Source organism: Myotis yumanensis, unplaced genomic scaffold (assembly GCF_028538775.1).
Source record: "Myotis yumanensis isolate MYYU_CA2020_CCGP unplaced genomic scaffold, mMyoYum1.0.hap1 SCAF_50, whole genome shotgun sequence".
NCBI classification, from domain to species: domain Eukaryota; kingdom Metazoa; phylum Chordata; class Mammalia; order Chiroptera; family Vespertilionidae; genus Myotis; species Myotis yumanensis.
Genome location: NW_027223801.1, coordinates 36228 through 42128, shown reverse-complemented (window position 1 = coordinate 42128; position 5901 = coordinate 36228).

Sequence of the window (5901 nt, the reverse complement as noted above, 5' to 3'; positions counted from 1 at the left end):
ATCAATTTAAAAAATATATAAAGAATGACACCAGTGTATGAAATTTCATACATCACAGGACATGGCTCCTTTAGTGTATGTGGGGAACAATTCCCCTAAACATTGTTGAGAATTATGTAATACTTATTGTGACCAGAGACTATAATTAATATTGTGCACAGAAACACAACAAAGGCCTCCTTTCCAGTGTGAACATTGACCTCACCAATAATAGAGTCACCAGGCTGCAAATTAGAACCACAAAGTCATGCAGATAATTTTTCAAGGCCTTGGGCAGAAGTTAAAAAAAAGCCAAAATTGGACAAACTGATTTTCTGCCATTACTATGTGCCTTCCAAAGCACAGAATGTTTGGGACTCCATCATATCTGTTCCCCTCTCCATGCTGACAGGTCACAACTTTCCTTTATAGCCATCCCAGGAAGTGAACATAGTCCCCAAAATTAAAGGTACAAAAGAAAAAACAACAACACCTTTACTGAATGATCATAGCCCAGAACAGGACAGCAAGCAGTTTGCAGGTTGGTGAATTAGAACCTGAAACAATTCATTCATTGCGCAAACCACAATGTCCCTGACAGATGTAGCACTTTTTAGCTGAGGATGAGTGCCCTGGATGAATCCTGCATCAGGTGCATTACCTCGTCATAGATTAAGAAATGAAGATACTGCCAAGAGCTCAGAGTAATCACAATTTTCTCAAGCACAAGTGAGAACACAGAATATATTTCCCTCGATCACACAGGGGTTGTGACTTATGCACACTCTTCAGGTGATCCAGGTGTTAGAGGTGAAATCTCTTCAGCCAGAAATACTCGCTGTGACACCAATCGAGTTGTAGGTCTGTGAAGATGTGATCCATAGAATACAATACTAGTCAGCATTAAAAAAAATTCAGTATTCACATAAGCATTTGTATTGAGTCTCAAAATATCTGTAGCATTAAGGAAACCAGTATTTAAAAGTACACACCTTACAGTGACTATAAAAATATGAATAATATGAACTAATTTAATGTAAAGGATGGAAAATGAATGATTGCATGGAAGACTGGGAGTCAGAAAGAGAGATTATAAAAGGGCAGGAGGAAAATGTAGCGTGTGGGAAATGTAGGTTTAGAATTGTTGGTATGGAAAATAATACATAAAAATACTGGAATAAACTCTGCTTTCACCGTGTACCTCAGCTGGGTGGGTATCAACCAGTGCACTGAAATGTCCTGGTTCAATTTCAGGTCAGTACACAGCCCCACCTGTGGCCCCAGTAGGGAGTGTGCAAGAGGCAGCTCATGTATATTTATCTCTCTCCCCCTTCCCTCTTTCCCTAAAAAAATAACATAAAGGTATTTTTTAAAAGCACAAGTGCTGTGGTTTATGTACTCATAACTGAACTTCCACTTATGCCACACCTTGAATATAGTGACAGATAAAATTATTTCAATTGTGATGTTTCACAGCTTTATCTCTCAGTAAAGGCTCACAAAATAACACACAGTAGAAAAGTGCACTTTCTTGCATGTCAGTGCTCATTCCCTTGGAGGAACAGATTTGCCTCAGTGGCAGCAAATGTTGGCAAGCAGTGAAGACTACTGCCATGGAATCAACAGGAATGCTGACTGGTTACAAAAGACACATCTTGGGATTGATTAAAGGATTATCCTTCCTTTAGTTTTGAGTTCTTACATATTGTGAAATGACTTTGTGGTGACCACCTTACAGAGACCAGGGGAATCCACAAATCCTTTAAATTATTTTCTCTGCCAATGACTGCAGCTACAGGAAACATTTTTGGAGGTGCTGAGAATATCTGTACACAAAGGTCACACAAGCCACAGGCCAGGAACATTTGTGGATTTATTTTCAGAAGAGACACTTTCCATATAATTTACTCCAGTCTCTCTCATCACTATGAATACAGTGTTTCCGTCTCAATGGTAGTTTAACCTCAGAGTCTTACAACAAATGTCACAAGAGTATGAAATATCGTACTTCATGGCACTTGGCTTCTTTGCAGTATGTGGGGAGGAGTTCCTCTAACCATTGATAAGAATTAAGAAATACATACTGTGAACAAAGAACATAATTCATATTCTTCACAGAAGGAGAGCAAAGGCCTCCACTTCTGGGTGACCATTGACCTAACTCATAACCAAGATACCAGGATATAAATTAAGACTACAAATTTATGCAATCTTCCTTTCAACACCTTGGGCAGCAATGCAAAATAAGCCAGTTTGGGATGAAGAATGATTTTCTGCCATCATGTTCTCCTATCCAAAGAACTGAAAGTTTGATGTCCCCACAATATTGGTTCACATTTACATGCTGACAAATCACGAGAGTGCTTTCAAAACATTGCAGGCAGTGAATAGAACCATCACAATTAAAGGTACAAAAGGAAAAATACCTTTACCAAAATATCATAAACCGTAGCCAGTGGTGTTCGGATTGGTGAAATAGAACCTAAGCCAATCATCACAGCATAACATGAGAACCACGAACTCCCTGAGAGAGATACCACTTCTGTTCCGAGGATGGGTGTTCTGGACAAACCCTGAATCAGGCCCATTCCCTAGGCAGAGAGAAAGGAATGAAGATCCTTCCAAGTGTTCAGAGTATCTAGAATTTATTCAAGCACAAGAGAGCACACAGGGATTGTGACTGATGCACACTGTTCAGGTGAGCCAGGTGTTAAAGATGAAATCACTTCAGCCCCAATCACTCATAGTGACATCAATTGGATAGGAGGCCTGGGCAGAATGGCAAGTTCAAGTAGCTCCTTGAAGCCTCACTTGTACGTGAAAATTATGAGGAATCTAGCAGAGTGTATGTCCTGATCAAAAGGGATCATATTAAGGCAACTGCGTATCATAAATTCTCCTTTAGTGTTGTTATTCTGAGTAAAAAAAAATGAAGCATTCCCTTCACATTTATGGCTTTTCTCCAGTGTGAACTCTCTTGTGTATAAGGAGCTATTTTGACTAAAGAATTTCCCACATTCACAGCATTCATAAAGTTTTTCTCCAGTGTGAATTCTCTTATGGGTATGGAGCTGTTATCCCTAAAAGACTTCCCACATTCACTACACCCATACGGTTTTTCTTCAGTGTGAACTCTCTTCTGGATAACGAGCTGACTATTGCGGGTAAAAGATTTCCTACATTCACTACACTCATAAGGCTTTTCTCCAGTGTGAACTCTGTGGTGTTGAATGAGGGTGGAACTCTGACTGAAGTACTTCCCACAATCTGTACATTCATATGACTTTTCTCCAGTGTGAATTCTCTAATGTCAAAAGAGGGTGGAACTCTGATTGAAGAACTTCCTACAATCGATACATTCAAATGGCTTTTCTCCAGTATCAACTCTTTTATGTCGAATGAGGATAAAGATTCATCTATAATTTTTCCTACATTTGCCACACTCTCCAGAACACACATCCTGACATTCAAGAACTTTGAGGATATAGCTGGTCACGTTTTCACAATCATCCCACTGGTGATTATTTTTCCACTGAGAAATTCCTGTGAAATCTAACTGCCACAGTTTGGCTCCTCAGTGTTATGAGTTGCCTGGTATTGGAGAAGCTCTGAGGGAGTTTGGGAGTCTTCCCCAACCACCCTGCTTTTTGAAGGCACCTCTGATAAGTAGAAGCTGCACCTGGTCACAAATGAGGCCTTGTCCATATCTTGTTTCCAGGACGTCTCTCCCCTGGCATTCCTCCGTTGCTGGTGAGGGTTTGCACTGAAACAGAAGTCTCTCACACATGCCTCACTGAAAAAGTCTTTATGCTCCAAATGTGCTGCTTGTAACTCATTCAGATGCAAAATATCTTTTAACACCGAGAAACACTGCTTAAATGGATGGTTCTTCTGGGTTGCTGGAGCTGTCTTAGAAGCCCTGACCTGTGACTCTCCTTCTATAGCTACGCTCTGATTAGAACAGACCACCTCATCATCCTATTTATGCCAACAACCTGAAAATAGAAAAAAAGGTGAGGGAATGAATGTTGATTGTGGTGACAGAGGGAAGTAACATCACAAAAGTGTGTGGCTCATGACACCATGGCTCTATGAAGATTTATGAAAAGAAGAGATATGCAGGAATGATTAATAAGAGGCTTTTGTGAATTTCTGGGTCTCTGAATATTGTAAAGGAAGGAAGACCATACCAGGAATATGAAACAAAGATGGCAAGCACCACATGGAAGAGAGGTAAGATTTCCAGCCCTTCCTTAGGCTAACAATGTTCAGTAAGTCTTGTCTGCAGGTGACATAGGCAAGCTCTGAAGAATTTTGTCTATGTCTAATCTCAGGAAAAATTCAATAAATGAGTAGCTTTTTTTCTAGGACTACTTAAATATGTTTGTGCACCTCATAACACATGTGCAGGTCAATCTTGAAGAATACTGCAGAGGCAGCAGTGCAGAGGAGCAGGCAATGTAAAAATGCCACGAAGGTGAACATGGTGGAATGCTAGGAAATCACAGGTGAAATGACATATCAGAAAGTGTAAAGTAGTTCAAAGGAAAGGTAAAATGAGGTGTGGGCATTGCACCTGCATCCGAGCAGTGATGGAATCGATCTGGTTCCCGATATAATTTGAAAACAGCCTTTGTGTCATACGTTCTTCTAGTTTCCACTCAGCTGGGCCAGAACTCCTCTGAGACCATCCTGCATGTTCACCCTGTGAAAAAAAAACTAGGGTTCTCCCTGTACCAACTTCTCTTCAAATACATAAAGCCAAAATATTCTAAGTATTAATGAAAGATGACAGAGGTGACCATCCAGCCTTGGTCCAGAGAAAATCCACTTGGAATAGTATACAGGGAAGGTGATATTACAAACACCAATTGAAGGAGGGTCTTACAAGAACAGCCCATGGTTCATGTAAGTAAAGGACATAACCTGACACAGGCAGTCACCCAGAACCTTTATCTAGAGGAAAGGTGCAGAAGTGGAAGCCAAGGATCTAGACATAGTCACCCTCCCAGGGATAGAAACAACAAGTGGGGCCCATTAAGCTGTCTGTAAGATGCCTGGCTCCCAGACACATCCTCACTTTCTGAGGAAAATAGTGTTAAAAAAGTTTGTGGAGTTTATTTCTCAGGGCTATCACATAGCTCAGCACTGGCATCCATAGCACATTGCACATGAGAGTGAGGGAAATTCACAGAGCCCATGGTTTGGCTGTAGGAGAGAGAGCTACAGGTGGAATATCAAGGAAGAGATGCCATCACCTCAGTCCATTAGGATATATGTGAGGGTCTTACCTACAGATGATCCAAGTGCAAATACTTCCAGCATCACTTTGCAGTACAGAAGTCTCTGAGCCTCATCAAGAATTCCCCATTCCCCTGGAGAGAAGGCAATGGCCACATCCTCAAAGTTCATATTGTGTCATAATGGGGACCGTTCAGTCCATTATCAGCTTCTCTCCTAGGATTTTACATTTATCATACACCCCAACTTCCATATCCATCTGCTCCCTAGACTTCTGACTACAGAGAAGATATCAGGCCTTTGTTTCATCAGATACACTCACTCCTTATATTCCTACTGATGCAGTGTCTTCCCATGAAAATAAGGACAATGAGCATATAGATCATACCTGCTTTCTAGTACAAACATTTTGGCCACACTGTTCCTTTTGAATACAGTGGGTGTCATGAATATAGGATATGGATAGATGTTGATCATAATGAGAGTATGAGTGATTTGACACTGTTCTTGTCAGGCAATAACCCTATTGTTCCCTAGATTCTCATTCCAAGTCCCTGAAAATTTTGTCATCACACTTCACCCTTTTGAAATCAAGCCTAGGGTGCTGAGGCCATCACTTTTCACTTCCTGCCGCACACAAGTCTTTGAAACACACATCTCTCACACAGCTTCATTCCAAGA